Source organism: Phyllobates terribilis, unplaced genomic scaffold (assembly GCF_046119375.1).
Source record: "Phyllobates terribilis strain yellow unplaced genomic scaffold, ASM4611937v1 Scaffold_160__1_contigs__length_4322635, whole genome shotgun sequence".
Classification (NCBI taxonomy): Eukaryota; Metazoa; Chordata; class Amphibia; order Anura; family Dendrobatidae; genus Phyllobates; species Phyllobates terribilis.
In genome coordinates this window covers 3520992-3536707 of record NW_027362920.1, presented here as the reverse complement: position 1 = coordinate 3536707, position 15716 = coordinate 3520992, and the positions used below count along the sequence as shown (strand labels likewise).

At 45.1% G+C, this 15716-nt stretch overlaps 11 non-coding genes across 11 annotated transcripts; all 11 read left to right on the top strand.

Moving 5' to 3' along the window:
- The first annotated feature begins 549 nt into the window (after positions 1 to 549).
- Positions 550 to 740, top strand: LOC141207600 (U2 spliceosomal RNA). Its single transcript, XR_012277932.1, has one exon. It is a non-coding gene; the product is annotated as a U2 spliceosomal RNA (small nuclear RNA).
- A 1112-nt stretch (positions 741 to 1852) lies between these two features.
- LOC141207599 (U2 spliceosomal RNA) lies at positions 1853 to 2043 on the top strand. The gene has a single exon (XR_012277931.1). It is a non-coding gene; the product is annotated as a U2 spliceosomal RNA (small nuclear RNA).
- A 1109-nt stretch (positions 2044 to 3152) lies between these two features.
- Positions 3153 to 3343, top strand: LOC141207598 (U2 spliceosomal RNA). Its single transcript, XR_012277930.1, has one exon. It is a non-coding gene; the product is annotated as a U2 spliceosomal RNA (small nuclear RNA).
- Positions 3344 to 4458: 1115 nt separating this feature from the next.
- LOC141207597 (U2 spliceosomal RNA) lies at positions 4459 to 4649 on the top strand. Its single transcript, XR_012277929.1, has one exon. It is a non-coding gene; the product is annotated as a U2 spliceosomal RNA (small nuclear RNA).
- A 1115-nt stretch (positions 4650 to 5764) lies between these two features.
- Positions 5765 to 5955, top strand: LOC141207595 (U2 spliceosomal RNA). The gene has a single exon (XR_012277927.1). It is a non-coding gene; the product is annotated as a U2 spliceosomal RNA (small nuclear RNA).
- A 1115-nt stretch (positions 5956 to 7070) lies between these two features.
- LOC141207594 (U2 spliceosomal RNA) lies at positions 7071 to 7261 on the top strand. Its single transcript, XR_012277926.1, has one exon. It is a non-coding gene; the product is annotated as a U2 spliceosomal RNA (small nuclear RNA).
- Positions 7262 to 8376: 1115 nt separating this feature from the next.
- Positions 8377 to 8567, top strand: LOC141207593 (U2 spliceosomal RNA). Its single transcript, XR_012277925.1, has one exon. It is a non-coding gene; the product is annotated as a U2 spliceosomal RNA (small nuclear RNA).
- Positions 8568 to 9681: 1114 nt separating this feature from the next.
- LOC141207434 (U2 spliceosomal RNA) lies at positions 9682 to 9872 on the top strand. The gene has a single exon (XR_012277771.1). It is a non-coding gene; the product is annotated as a U2 spliceosomal RNA (small nuclear RNA).
- Positions 9873 to 10986: 1114 nt separating this feature from the next.
- LOC141207592 (U2 spliceosomal RNA) lies at positions 10987 to 11177 on the top strand. Its single transcript, XR_012277924.1, has one exon. It is a non-coding gene; the product is annotated as a U2 spliceosomal RNA (small nuclear RNA).
- Positions 11178 to 12292: 1115 nt separating this feature from the next.
- On the top strand, positions 12293 to 12483 carry LOC141207130 (U2 spliceosomal RNA). The gene has a single exon (XR_012277553.1). It is a non-coding gene; the product is annotated as a U2 spliceosomal RNA (small nuclear RNA).
- A 1116-nt stretch (positions 12484 to 13599) lies between these two features.
- On the top strand, positions 13600 to 13790 carry LOC141207225 (U2 spliceosomal RNA). Its single transcript, XR_012277646.1, has one exon. It is a non-coding gene; the product is annotated as a U2 spliceosomal RNA (small nuclear RNA).
- The last annotated feature ends 1926 nt before the right edge of the window (positions 13791 to 15716 follow it).

The window sequence follows — 15716 nt, the reverse complement described above, 5'->3', positions numbered from 1 at the left end:
GTTTGGTTGATTAGTCTGTGGCATTCTGTTAAACTGTTGCTTATGGCGGTCTCTGTGAGCTTCTCAGCGACATTCAGCCAGCCAGGTATCCTGCCTGCAGTAGATGGAATGTGGCAATGGAACGCTGGCTGCGCGTGTCATAATAGGCTCTGAGCCTTTATATACCTGTGCACAGCAGCAGCCACCTTCAGTCTGCTGCTGGACAGCCAGCAGCAGCAGCAGCAGGAGAGGTATGTAATCAGGAGCCCTCCTGCTAAGGGTAGACAGCTGCTCGTTCCACCCCACCCCCCGCCTTAATTGGTTCTCCTCCCTTCCAACGGTGTTGAGGCGGGTGGGAACAGCAGGGGGTGAAGGTGCTGTGTTTAAAGAGGTGGAGTTATGCAGATCTAAAACGCGTGGATTGCAGCAGCAGCAAGCCGAAAAGTGCAGGCATGTAAGGGATCTAGAGGTTGACAACATGTCTTCTTAACGGGAGTCCAGGAGCTCATCTCCACAAATGGACTTTTCAGGATCCTTGGGTGGCTCCGTAGTTTGAAACCAATTCTGGTTATCGCTTCTCGGCCTTTTGGCTAAGATCAAGTGTAGTATCTGTTCTTATCAGTTTAATATCTGATACGTCCCCTATCTGGGGACCATATATTAAATGGATTTTTAGAACAGGGAGATGGAAAAAGAGCTTGCTCTGTCCACTCCACGCATTGACCTGGTATTGCAGTATCTCCAGGACCGGTGCACCCCTTCTTTAATGCAGTTTCTAAAATCAGAAAGAATTGAATTCAATGTTTTTTGTTCATTTTGCTTGTTTGTCGGATTTTGGGATGGACTCTTTGGCTCTGCTTTTCTTCTCCTCATTGGATTTTTCATGTTCAAAGTTGCAGAAGCCAGATTACAAGCTCATTTTGGTTCAACTTCAGCAACTGTGCATTGCATTGCCATGTAATGTGATGCAATGCTATCTTTCTAGCTCTCCCTTTTTACTTCCTTTTGGATAAACAGACATATTAGGCAAGCATTTTGGAGCTTTCACCTAAATAACTACAGGTGGTGAGATAAGCTGCACAATATAATTGACCTTTCAGTATATTGTTGCACACACACCATCTATTTAGCAAATGCCCTTGTTATCAACAGCAGCCTTTTAAACTCACCTGAGCTAACAGGTATGTGCGCTGGTTACTCTGCTGCGCTTAAAATTTCTTTTTTGGTTTGCTACAATGCCTTTTCTGAAACGTTGTCTCCTTCTGCTGGAACACTGACTTCTTTCATTTAATGCCTGCAGACTATAAAAGAGAACCCAACCCAAAAAGTTTGGTTGATTAGTCTGTGGCATTCTGTTAAACTGTTGCTTATGGCGGTCTCTGTGAGCTTCTCAGCGACATTCAGCCAGCCAGGTATCCTGCCTGCAGTAGATGGAATGTGGCAATGGAACGCTGGCTGCGCGTGTCATAATAGGCTCTGAGCCTTTATATACCTGTGCACAGCAGCAGCCACCTTCAGTCTGCTGCTGGACAGCCAGCAGCAGCAGCAGGAGAGGTATGTAATCAGGAGCCCTCCTGCTAAGGGTAGACAGCTGCTCGTTCCACCCCACCCCCCGCCTTAATTGGTTCTCCTCCCTTCCAACGGTGTTGAGGCGGGTGGGAACAGCAGGGGGTGAAGGTGCTGTGTTTAAAGAGGTGGAGTTATGCAGATCTAAAACGCGTGGATTGCAGCAGCAGCAAGCCGAAAAGTGCAGGCATGTAAGGGATCTAGAGGTTGACAACATGTCTTCTTAACGGGAGTCCAGGAGCTCATCTCCACAAATGGACTTTTTAGGATCCTTGGGTGGCTCCGTAGTTTGAAACCAATTCTGGTTATCGCTTCTCGGCCTTTTGGCTAAGATCAAGTGTAGTATCTGTTCTTATCAGTTTAATATCTGATACGTCCCCTATCTGGGGACCATATATTAAATGGATTTTTAGAACAGGGAGATGGAAAAAGAGCTTGCTCTGTCCACTCCACGCATTGACCTGGTATTGCAGTATCTCCAGGACCGGTGCACCCCTTCTTTAATGCAGTTTCTAAAATCAGAAAGAATTGAATTCAATGATTTTTGTTCATTTTGCTTGTTTGTCGGATTTTGGGATGGACTCTTTGGCTCTGCTTTTCTTCTCCTCATTGGATTTTTCATGTTCAAAGTTGCAGAAGCCAGATTACAAGCTCATTTTGGTTCAACTTCAGCAACTGTGCATTGCATTGCCATGTAATGTGATGCAATGCTATCTTTCTAGCTCTCCCTTTTTACTTCCTTTTGGATAAACAGACATATTAGGCAAGCATTTTGGAGCTTTCACCTAAATAACTACAGGTGGTGAGATAAGCTGCACAATATAATTGACCTTTCAGTATATTGTTGCACACACACCATCTATTTAGCAAATGCCCTTGTTATCAACAGCAGCCTTTTAAACTCACCTGAGCTAACAGGTATGTGCGCTGGTTACTCTGCTGCGCTTAAAATTTCTTTTTTGGTTTGCTACAATGCCTTTTCTGAAACGTTGTCTCCTTCTGCTGGAACACTGACTTCTTTCATTTAATGCCTGCAGACTATAAAAGAGAACCCAACCCAAAAAGTTTGGTTGATTAGTCTGTGGCATTCTGTTAAACTGTTGCTTATGGCGGTCTCTGTGAGCTTCTCAGCGACATTCAGCCAGCCAGGTATCCTGCCTGCAGTAGATGGAATGTGGCAATGGAACGCTGGCTGCGCGTGTCATAATAGGCTCTGAGCCTTAATATACCTGTGCACAGCAGCAGCCACCTTCAGTCTGCTGCTGGACAGCCAGCAGCAGCAGGAGAGGTATGTAATCAGGAGCCCTCCTGCTAAGGGTAGACAGCTGCTCGTTCCACCCCACCCCCCGCCTTAATTGGTTCTCCTCCCTTCCAACGGTGTTGAGGCGGGTGGGAACAGCAGGGGGTGAAGGTGCTGTGTTTAAAGAGGTGGAGTTATGCAGATCTAAAACGCGTGGATTGCAGCAGCAGCAAGCCGAAAAGTGCAGGCATGTAAGGGATCTAGAGGTTGACAACATGTCTTCTTAACGGGAGTCCAGGAGCTCATCTCCACAAATGGACTTTTTAGGATCCTTGGGTGGCTCCGTAGTTTGAAACCAATTCTGGTTATCGCTTCTCGGCCTTTTGGCTAAGATCAAGTGTAGTATCTGTTCTTATCAGTTTAATATCTGATACGTCCCCTATCTGGGGACCATATATTAAATGGATTTTTAGAACAGGGAGATGGAAAAAGAGCTTGCTCTGTCCACTCCACGCATTGACCTGGTATTGCAGTATCTCCAGGACCGGTGCACCCCTTCTTTAATGCAGTTTCTAAAATCAGAAAGAATTGAATTCAATGTTTTTTGTTCATTTTGCTTGTTTGTCGGATTTTGGGATGGACTCTTTGGCTCTGCTTTTCTTCTCCTCATTGGATTTTTCATGTTCAAAGTTGCAGAAGCCAGATTACAAGCTCATTTTGGTTCAACTTCAGCAACTGTGCATTGCATTGCCATGTAATGTGATGCAATGCTATCTTTCTAGCTCTCCCTTTTTACTTCCTTTTGGATAAACAGACATATTAGGCAAGCATTTTGGAGCTTTCACCTAAATAACTACAGGTGGTGAGATAAGCTGCACAATATAATTGACCTTTCAGTATATTGTTGCACACACACCATCTATTTAGCAAATGCCCTTGTTATCAACAGCAGCCTTTTAAACTCACCTGAGCTAACAGGTATGTGCGCTGGTTACTCTGCTGCGCTTAAAATTTCTTTTTTGGTTTGCTACAATGCCTTTTCTGAAACGTTGTCTCCTTCTGCTGGAACACTGACTTCTTTCATTTAATGCCTGCAGACTATAAAAGAGAACCCAACCCAAAAAGTTTGGTTGATTAGTCTGTGGCATTCTGTTAAACTGTTGCTTATGGCGGTCTCTGTGAGCTTCTCAGCGACATTCAGCCAGCCAGGTATCCTGCCTGCAGTAGATGGAATGTGGCAATGGAACGCTGGCTGCGCGTGTCATAATAGGCTCTGAGCCTTTATATACCTGTGCACAGCAGCAGCCACCTTCAGTCTGCTGCTGGACAGCCAGCAGCAGCAGCAGCAGGAGAGGTATGTAATCAGGAGCCCTCCTGCTAAGGGTAGACAGCTGCTCGTTCCACCCCACCCCCCGCCTTAATTGGTTCTCCTCCCTTCCAACGGTGTTGAGGCGGGTGGGAACAGCAGGGGGTGAAGGTGCTGTGTTTAAAGAGGTGGAGTTATGCAGATCTAAAACGCGTGGATTGCAGCAGCAGCAAGCCGAAAAGTGCAGGCATGTAAGGGATCTAGAGGTTGACAACATGTCTTCTTAACGGGAGTCCAGGAGCTCATCTCCACAAATGGACTTTTCAGGATCCTTGGGTGGCTCCGTAGTTTGAAACCAATTCTGGTTATCGCTTCTCGGCCTTTTGGCTAAGATCAAGTGTAGTATCTGTTCTTATCAGTTTAATATCTGATACGTCCCCTATCTGGGGACCATATATTAAATGGATTTTTAGAACAGGGAGATGGAAAAAGAGCTTGCTCTGTCCACTCCACGCATTGACCTGGTATTGCAGTATCTCCAGGACCGGTGCACCCCTTCTTTAATGCAGTTTCTAAAATCAGAAAGAATTGAATTCAATGTTTTTTGTTCATTTTGCTTGTTTGTCGGATTTTGGGATGGACTCTTTGGCTCTGCTTTTCTTCTCCTCATTGGATTTTTCATGTTCAAAGTTGCAGAAGCCAGATTACAAGCTCATTTTGGTTCAACTTCAGCAACTGTGCATTGCATTGCCATGTAATGTGATGCAATGCTATCTTTCTAGCTCTCCCTTTTTACTTCCTTTTGGATAAACAGACATATTAGGCAAGCATTTTGGAGCTTTCACCTAAATAACTACAGGTGGTGAGATAAGCTGCACAATATAATTGACCTTTCAGTATATTGTTGCACACACACCATCTATTTAGCAAATGCCCTTGTTATCAACAGCAGCCTTTTAAACTCACCTGAGCTAACAGGTATGTGCGCTGGTTACTCTGCTGCGCTTAAAATTTCTTTTTTGGTTTGCTACAATGCCTTTTCTGAAACGTTGTCTCCTTCTGCTGGAACACTGACTTCTTTCATTTAATGCCTGCAGACTATAAAAGAGAACCCAACCCAAAAAGTTTGGTTGATTAGTCTGTGGCATTCTGTTAAACTGTTGCTTATGGCGGTCTCTGTGAGCTTCTCAGCGACATTCAGCCAGCCAGGTATCCTGCCTGCAGTAGATGGAATGTGGCAATGGAACGCTGGCTGCGCGTGTCATAATAGGCTCTGAGCCTTTATATACCTGTGCACAGCAGCAGCCACCTTCAGTCTGCTGCTGGACAGCCAGCAGCAGCAGCAGCAGGAGAGGTATGTAATCAGGAGCCCTCCTGCTAAGGGTAGACAGCTGCTCGTTCCACCCCACCCCCCGCCTTAATTGGTTCTCCTCCCTTCCAACGGTGTTGAGGCGGGTGGGAACAGCAGGGGGTGAAGGTGCTGTGTTTAAAGAGGTGGAGTTATGCAGATCTAAAACGCGTGGATTGCAGCAGCAGCAAGCCGAAAAGTGCAGGCATGTAAGGGATCTAGAGGTTGACAACATGTCTTCTTAACGGGAGTCCAGGAGCTCATCTCCACAAATGGACTTTTTAGGATCCTTGGGTGGCTCCGTAGTTTGAAACCAATTCTGGTTATCGCTTCTCGGCCTTTTGGCTAAGATCAAGTGTAGTATCTGTTCTTATCAGTTTAATATCTGATACGTCCCCTATCTGGGGACCATATATTAAATGGATTTTTAGAACAGGGAGATGGAAAAAGAGCTTGCTCTGTCCACTCCACGCATTGACCTGGTATTGCAGTATCTCCAGGACCGGTGCACCCCTTCTTTAATGCAGTTTCTAAAATCAGAAAGAATTGAATTCAATGTTTTTTGTTCATTTTGCTTGTTTGTCGGATTTTGGGATGGACTCTTTGGCTCTGCTTTTCTTCTCCTCATTGGATTTTTCATGTTCAAAGTTGCAGAAGCCAGATTACAAGCTCATTTTGGTTCAACTTCAGCAACTGTGCATTGCATTGCCATGTAATGTGATGCAATGCTATCTTTCTAGCTCTCCCTTTTTACTTCCTTTTGGATAAACAGACATATTAGGCAAGCATTTTGGAGCTTTCACCTAAATAACTACAGGTGGTGAGATAAGCTGCACAATATAATTGACCTTTCAGTATATTGTTGCACACACACCATCTATTTAGCAAATGCCCTTGTTATCAACAGCAGCCTTTTAAACTCACCTGAGCTAACAGGTATGTGCGCTGGTTACTCTGCTGCGCTTAAAATTTCTTTTTTGGTTTGCTACAATGCCTTTTCTGAAACGTTGTCTCCTTCTGCTGGAACACTGACTTCTTTCATTTAATGCCTGCAGACTATAAAAGAGAACCCAACCCAAAAAGTTTGGTTGATTAGTCTGTGGCATTCTGTTAAACTGTTGCTTATGGCGGTCTCTGTGAGCTTCTCAGCGACATTCAGCCAGCCAGGTATCCTGCCTGCAGTAGATGGAATGTGGCAATGGAACGCTGGCTGCGCGTGTCATAATAGGCTCTGAGCCTTTATATACCTGTGCACAGCAGCAGCCACCTTCAGTCTGCTGCTGGACAGCCAGCAGCAGCAGCAGCAGGAGAGGTATGTAATCAGGAGCCCTCCTGCTAAGGGTAGACAGATGATCGTTCCACCCCACCCCCCGCCTTAATTGGTTCTCCTCCCTTCCAACGGTGTTGAGGCGGGTGGGAACAGCAGGGGGTGAAGGTGCTGTGTTTAAAGAGGTGGAGTTATGCAGATCTAAAACGCGTGGATTGCAGCAGCAGCAAGCCGAAAAGTGCAGGCATGTAAGGGATCTAGAGGTTGACAACATGTCTTCTTAACGGGAGTCCAGGAGCTCATCTCCACAAATGGACTTTTTAGGATCCTTGGGTGGCTCCGTAGTTTGAAACCAATTCTGGTTATCGCTTCTCGGCCTTTTGGCTAAGATCAAGTGTAGTATCTGTTCTTATCAGTTTAATATCTGATACGTCCCCTATCTGGGGACCATATATTAAATGGATTTTTAGAACAGGGAGATGGAAAAAGAGCTTGCTCTGTCCACTCCACGCATTGACCTGGTATTGCAGTATCTCCAGGACCGGTGCACCCCTTCTTTAATGCAGTTTCTAAAATCAGAAAGAATTGAATTCAATGTTTTTTGTTCATTTTGCTTGTTTGTCGGATTTTGGGATGGACTCTTTGGCTCTGCTTTTCTTCTCCTCATTGGATTTTTCATGTTCAAAGTTGCAGAAGCCAGATTACAAGCTCATTTTGGTTCAACTTCAGCAACTGTGCATTGCATTGCCATGTAATGTGATGCAATGCTATCTTTCTAGCTCTCCCTTTTTACTTCCTTTTGGATAAACAGACATATTAGGCAAGCATTTTGGAGCTTTCACCTAAATAACTACAGGTGGTGAGATAAGCTGCACAATATAATTGACCTTTCAGTATATTGTTGCACACACACCATCTATTTAGCAAATGCCCTTGTTATCAACAGCAGCCTTTTAAACTCACCTGAGCTAACAGGTATGTGCGCTGGTTACTCTGCTGCGCTTAAAATTTCTTTTTTGGTTTGCTACAATGCCTTTTCTGAAACGTTGTCTCCTTCTGCTGGAACACTGACTTCTTTCATTTAATGCCTGCAGACTATAAAAGAGAACCCAACCCAAAAAGTTTGGTTGATTAGTCTGTGGCATTCTGTTAAACTGTTGCTTATGGCGGTCTCTGTGAGCTTCTCAGCGACATTCAGCCAGCCAGGTATCCTGCCTGCAGTAGATGGAATGTGGCAATGGAACGCTGGCTGCGCGTGTCATAATAGGCTCTGAGCCTTTATATACCTGTGCACAGCAGCAGCCACCTTCAGTCTGCTGCTGGACAGCCAGCAGCAGCAGCAGCAGGAGAGGTATGTAATCAGGAGCCCTCCTGCTAAGGGTAGACAGCTGCTCGTTCCACCCCACCCCCCGCCTTAATTGGTTCTCCTCCCTTCCAACGGTGTTGAGGCGGGTGGGAACAGCAGGGGGTGAAGGTGCTGTGTTTAAAGAGGTGGAGTTATGCAGATCTAAAACGCGTGGATTGCAGCAGCAGCAAGCCGAAAAGTGCAGGCATGTAAGGGATCTAGAGGTTGACAACATGTCTTCTTAACGGGAGTCCAGGAGCTCATCTCCACAAATGGACTTTTTAGGATCCTTGGGTGGCTCCGTAGTTTGAAACCAATTCTGGTTATCGCTTCTCGGCCTTTTGGCTAAGATCAAGTGTAGTATCTGTTCTTATCAGTTTAATATCTGATACGTCCCCTATCTGGGGACCATATATTAAATGGATTTTTAGAACAGGGAGATGGAAAAAGAGCTTGCTCTGTCCACTCCACGCATTGACCTGGTATTGCAGTATCTCCAGGACCGGTGCACCCCTTCTTTAATGCAGTTTCTAAAATCAGAAAGAATTGAATTCAATGTTTTTTGTTCATTTTGCTTGTTTGTCGGATTTTGGGATGGACTCTTTGGCTCTGCTTTTCTTCTCCTCATTGGATTTTTCATGTTCAAAGTTGCAGAAGCCAGATTACAAGCTCATTTTGGTTCAACTTCAGCAACTGTGCATTGCATTGCCATGTAATGTGATGCAATGCTATCTTTCTAGCTCTCCCTTTTTACTTCCTTTTGGATAAACAGACATATTAGGCAAGCATTTTGGAGCTTTCACCTAAATAACTACAGGTGGTGAGATAAGCTGCACAATATAATTGACCTTTCAGTATATTGTTGCACACACACCATCTATTTAGCAAATGCCCTTGTTATCAACAGCAGCCTTTTAAACTCACCTGAGCTAACAGGTATGTGCGCTGGTTACTCTGCTGCGCTTAAAATTTCTTTTTTGGTTTGCTACAATGCCTTTTCTGAAACGTTGTCTCCTTCTGCTGGAACACTGACTTCTTTCATTTAATGCCTGCAGACTATAAAAGAGAACCCAACCCAAAAAGTTTGGTTGATTAGTCTGTGGCTTCTGTTAAACTGTTGCTTATGGCGGTCTCTGTGAGCTTCTCAGCGACATTCAGCCAGCCAGGTATCCTGCCTGCAGTAGATGGAATGTGGCAATGGAACGCTGGCTGCGCGTGTCATAATAGGCTCTGAGCCTTAATATACCTGTGCACAGCAGCAGCCACCTTCAGTCTGCTGCTGGACAGCCAGCAGCAGCAGCAGCAGGAGAGGTATGTAATCAGGAGCCCTCCTGCTAAGGGTAGACAGCTGCTCGTTCCACCCCACCCCCCGCCTTAATTGGTTCTCCTCCCTTCCAACGGTGTTGAGGCGGGTGGGAACAGCAGGGGGTGAAGGTGCTGTGTTTAAAGAGGTGGAGTTATGCAGATCTAAAACGCGTGGATTGCAGCAGCAGCAAGCCGAAAAGTGCAGGCATGTAAGGGATCTAGAGGTTGACAACATGTCTTCTTAACGGGAGTCCAGGAGCTCATCTCCACAAATGGACTTTTTAGGATCCTTGGGTGGCTCCGTAGTTTGAAACCAATTCTGGTTATCGCTTCTCGGCCTTTTGGCTAAGATCAAGTGTAGTATCTGTTCTTATCAGTTTAATATCTGATACGTCCCCTATCTGGGGACCATATATTAAATGGATTTTTTGAACAGGGAGATGGAAAAAGAGCTTGCTCTGTCCACTCCACGCATTGACCTGGTATTGCAGTATCTCCAGGACCGGTGCACCCCTTCTTTAATGCAGTTTCTAAAATCAGAAAGAATTGAATTCAATGTTTTTTGTTCATTTTGCTTGTTTGTCGGATTTTGGGATGGACTCTTTGGCTCTGCTTTTCTTCTCCTCATTGGATTTTTCATGTTCAAAGTTGCAGAAGCCAGATTACAAGCTCATTTTGGTTCAACTTCAGCAACTGTGCATTGCATTGCCATGTAATGTGATGCAATGCTATCTTTCTAGCTCTCCCTTTTTACTTCCTTTTGGATAAACAGACATATTAGGCAAGCATTTTGGAGCTTTCACCTAAATAACTACAGGTGGTGAGATAAGCTGCACAATATAATTGACCTTTCAGTATATTGTTGCACACACACCATCTATTTAGCAAATGCCCTTGTTATCAACAGCAGCCTTTTAAACTCACCTGAGCTAACAGGTATGTGCGCTGGTTACTCTGCTGCGCTTAAAATTTCTTTTTTGGTTTGCTACAATGCCTTTTCTGAAACGTTGTCTCCTTCTGCTGGAACACTGACTTCTTTCATTTAATGCCTGCAGACTATAAAAGAGAACCCAACCCAAAAAGTTTGGTTGATTAGTCTGTGGCTTCTGTTAAACTGTTGCTTATGGCGGTCTCTGTGAGCTTCTCAGCGACATTCAGCCAGCCAGGTATCCTGCCTGCAGTAGATGGAATGTGGCAATGGAACGCTGGCTGCGCGTGTCATAATAGGCTCTGAGCCTTAATATACCTGTGCACAGCAGCAGCCACCTTCACTCTGCTGCTGGACAGCCAGCAGCAGCAGCAGCAGGAGAGGTATGTAATCAGGAGCCCTCCTGCTAAGGGTAGACAGCTGCTCGTTCCACCCCACCCCCCGCCTTAATTGGTTCTCCTCCCTTCCAACGGTGTTGAGGCGGGTGGGAACAGCAGGGGGTGAAGGTGCTGTGTTTAAAGAGGTGGAGTTATGCAGATCTAAAACGCGTGGATTGCAGCAGCAGCAAGCCGAAAAGTGCAGGCATGTAAGGGATCTAGAGGTTGACAACATGTCTTCTTAACGGGAGTCCAGGAGCTCATCTCCACAAATGGACTTTTTAGGATCCTTGGGTGGCTCCGTAGTTTGAAACCAATTCTGGTTATCGCTTCTCGGCCTTTTGGCTAAGATCAAGTGTAGTATCTGTTCTTATCAGTTTAATATCTGATACGTCCCCTATCTGGGGACCATATATTAAATGGATTTTTAGAACAGGGAGATGGAAAAAGAGCTTGCTCTGTCCACTCCACGCATTGACCTGGTATTGCAGTATCTCCAGGACCGGTGCACCCCTTCTTTAATGCAGTTTCTAAAATCAGAAAGAATTGAATTCAATGTTTTTTGTTCATTTTGCTTGTTTGTCGGATTTTGGGATGGACTCTTTGGCTCTGCTTTTCTTCTCCTCATTGGATTTTTCATGTTCAAAGTTGCAGAAGCCAGATTACAAGCTCATTTTGGTTCAACTTCAGCAACTGTGCATTGCATTGCCATGTAATGTGATGCAATGCTATCTTTCTAGCTCTCCCTTTTTACTTCCTTTTGGATAAACAGACATATTAGGCAAGCATTTTGGAGCTTTCACCTAAATAACTACAGGTGGTGAGATAAGCTGCACAATATAATTGACCTTTCAGTATATTGTTGCACACACACCATCTATTTAGCAAATGCCCTTGTTATCAACAGCAGCCTTTTAAACTCACCTGAGCTAACAGGTATGTGCGCTGGTTACTCTGCTGCGCTTAAAATTTCTTTTTTGGTTTGCTACAATGCCTTTTCTGAAACGTTGTCTCCTTCTGCTGGAACACTGACTTCTTTCATTTAATGCCTGCAGACTATAAAAGAGAACCCAACCCAAAAAGTTTGGTTGATTAGTCTGTGGCATTCTGTTAAACTGTTGCTTATGGCGGTCTCTGTGAGCTTCTCAGCGACATTCAGCCAGCCAGGTATCCTGCCTGCAGTAGATGGAATGTGGCAATGGAACGCTGGCTGCGCGTGTCATAATAGGCTCTGAGCCTTTATATACCTGTGCACAGCAGCAGCCACCTTCAGTCTGCTGCTGGACAGCCAGCAGCAGCAGCAGCAGGAGAGGTATGTAATCAGGAGCCCTCCTGCTAAGGGTAGACAGCTGCTCGTTCCACCCCACCCCCCGCCTTAATTGGTTCTCCTCCCTTCCAACGGTGTTGAGGCGGGTGGGAACAGCAGGGGGTGAAGGTGCTGTGTTTAAAGAGGTGGAGTTATGCAGATCTAAAACGCGTGGATTGCAGCAGCAGCAAGCCGAAAAGTGCAGGCATGTAAGGGATCTAGAGGTTGACAACATGTCTTCTTAACGGGAGTCCAGGAGCTCATCTCCACAAATGGACTTTTTAGGATCCTTGGGTGGCTCCGTAGTTTGAAACCAATTCTGGTTATCGCTTCTCGGCCTTTTGGCTAAGATCAAGTGTAGTATCTGTTCTTATCAGTTTAATATCTGATACGTTCCCTATCTGGGGACCATATATTAAATGGATTTTTAGAACAGGGAGATGGAAAAAGAGCTTGCTCTGTCCACTCCACGCATTGACCTGGTATTGCAGTATCTCCAGGACCGGTGCACCCCTTCTTTAATGCAGTTTCTAAAATCAGAAAGAATTGAATTCAATGTTTTTTGTTCATTTTGCTTGTTTGTCGGATTTTGGGATGGACTCTTTGGCTCTGCTTTTCTTCTCCTCATTGGATTTTTCATGTTCAAAGTTGCAGAAGCCAGATTACAAGCTCATTTTGGTTCAACTTCAGCAACTGTGCATTGCATTGCCATGTAATGTGATGCAATGCTATCTTTCTAGCTCTCCCTTTTTACTTCCTTTTGGATAAACAGACATATTAGGCAAGCATTTTGGAGCTTTCACCTAAATAACTACAGGTGGTGAGATAAGCTGCACAATATAATTGACCTTTCAGTATATTGTTGCACACACACCATCTATTTAGCAAATGCCCTTGTTATCAACAGCAGCCTTTTAAACTCACCTGAGCTAACAGGTATGTGCGCTGGTTACTCTGCTGCGCTTAAAATTTCTTTTTTGGTTTGCTACAATGCCTTTTCTGAAACGTTGTCTCCTTCTGCTGGAACACTGACTTCTTTCATTTAATGCCTGCAGACTATAAAAGAGAACCCAACCCAAAAAGTTTGGTTGATTAATCTGTGGCATTCTGTTAAACTGTTGCTTATGGCGGTCTCTGTGAGCTTCTCAGCGACATTCAGCCAGCCAGGTATCCTGCCTGCAGTAGATGGAATGTGGCAATGGAACGCTGGCTGCGCGTGTCATAATAGGCTCTGAGCCTTTATATACCTGTGCACAGCAGCAGCCACCTTCAGTCTGCTGCTGGACAGCCAGCAGCAGCAGCAGCAGGAGAGGTATGTAATCAGGAGCCCTCCTTCTAAGGGTAGACAGCTGCTCGTTCCACCCCACCCCCCCGCCTTAATTGGTTCTCCTCCCTTCCAACGGTGTTGAGGCGGGTGGGAACAGCAGGGGGTGAAGGTGCTGTGTTTAAAGAGGTGGAGTTATGCAGATCTAAAACGCGTGGATTGCAGCAGCAGCAAGCCGAAAAGTGCAGGCATGTAAGGGATCTAGAGGTTGACAACATGTCTTCTTAACGGGAGTCCAGGAGCTCATCTCCACAAATGGACTTTTTAGGATCCTTGGGTGGCTCCGTAGTTTGAAACCAATTCTGGTTATCGCTTCTCGGCCTTTTGGCTAAGATCAAGTGTAGTATCTGTTCTTATCAGTTTAATATCTGATACGTCCCCTATCTGGGGACCATATATTAAATGGATTTTTAGAACAGGGAGATGGAAAAAGAGCTTACTCTGTCCACTCCACGCATTGACCTGGTATTGCAGTATCTCCAGGACCGGTGCACCCCTTCTTTAATGCAGTTTCTAAAATCAGAAAGAATTGAATTCAATGTTTTTTGTTCATTTTGCTTGTTTGTCGGATTTTGGGATGGACTCTTTGGCTCTGCTTTTCTTCTCCTCATTGGATTTTTCATGTTCAAAGTTGCAGAAGCCAGATTACAAGCTCATTTTGGTTCAACTTCAGCAACTGTGCATTGCATTGCCATGTAATGTGATGCAATGCTATCTTTCTAGCTCTCCCTTTTTGCTTCCTTTTGGATAAACAGACATATTAGGCAAGCATTTTGGAGCTTTCACCTAAATAACTACAGGTGGTGAGATAAGCTGCACAATATAATTGACCTTTCAGTATATTGTTGCACACACACCATCTATTTAGCAAATGCCCTTGTTATCAACAGCAGCCTTTTAAACTCACCTGAGCTAACAGGTATGTGCGCTGGTTACTCTGTTGCGCTTAAAATTTCTTTTTTGGTTTGCTACAATGCCTTTTCTGAAACGTTGTCTCCTTCTGCTGGAACACTGACTTCTTTCATTTAATGCCTGCAGACTATAAAAGAGAACCCAACCCAAAAAGTTTGGTTGATTAGTCTGTGGCATTCTGTTAAACTGTTGCTTATGGCGGTCTCTGTGAGCTTCTCAGCGACATTCAGCCAGCCAGGTATCCTGCCTGCAGTAGATGGAATGTGGCAATGGAACGCTGGCTGCGCGTGTCATAATAGGCTCTGAGCCTTTATATACCTGTGCACAGCAGCAGCCACCTTCAGTCTGCTGCTGGACAGCCAGCAGCAGCAGCAGCAGGAGAGGTATGTAATCAGGAGCCCTCCTGCTAAGGGTAGACAGCTGCTCGTTCCACCCCACCCCCCGCCTTAATTGGTTCTCCTCCCTTCCAACGGTGTTGAGGCGGGTGGGAACAGCAGGGGGTGAAGGTGCTGTGTTTAAAGAGGTGGAGTTATGCAGATCTAAAACGCGTGGATTGCAGCAGCAGCAAGCCGAAAAGTGCAGGCATGTAAGGGATCTAGAGGTTGACAACATGTCTTCTTAACGGGAGTCCAGGAGCTCATCTCCACAAATGGACTTTTTAGGATCCTTGGGTGGCTCCGTAGTTTGAAACCAATTCTGGTTATCGCTTCTCGGCCTTTTGGCAAGATCAGTGGTGGTTTTCTGCTGCTGGTGTTGTTTGGAGGGCAGTTGTGACTGGGGTTCCCCCTTGTGGGGCCCTAGTGTGCGATTGAGCGGCGATTGTGTTTATCTGCTGTAAAAATGGTGGAGAAAACACGTGGATTAGAGGACTCGGTCCGTCTGAAGGTGGCTGCAGGTCATGAAGGAGAAATCGGTTTGGACCAAGTTTGCGTTGATGTCTTGAAGAACATTAATGGCTTGAAGGTAACGGATGTATTGGCACTGCAGGATTTTCAGAAACAAGGAATTTATGATATCACTTTTGTTTCTTTGAGTATTTGCCAGAGAGTCTACATGGAGTTGGTACGAATGAAGGAAGAAAAGGAATTGAAATGCCTAGAGTTTATTGCACTGGAACCTCTGTTCCAGCAGACATATAAGTATGTGGTTGTGCACATGTATAACCCTAAAGTTCCGGATGAGACTGTTTCCAATTTTTTAGCTCGGTATTGTAGTGAGGTTAAATTTTTGGGAAGAATGAAGAACAAATACAATTATCTAAATGGCAAGAGGAGATATGTTGTAAAACTGAGACCGGATGATAGAGCTATTGGGGGTGCCAAGAGCATTCCTGCACAGTTTTCTATCGGAGGAGAAAGGGGATTTTGTTTTTATAATGGACAGATGGAATATTGTAGGAAGTGTCATGAGTTTGGACATGTTCAGAAAGATTGTCCAGTGCAAGGTGATGTTTGTAGAGGTTGTGGGAAATCTGGGCATGTTGCAAGTGGTTGCCCAATGAATAAGGTGTGTG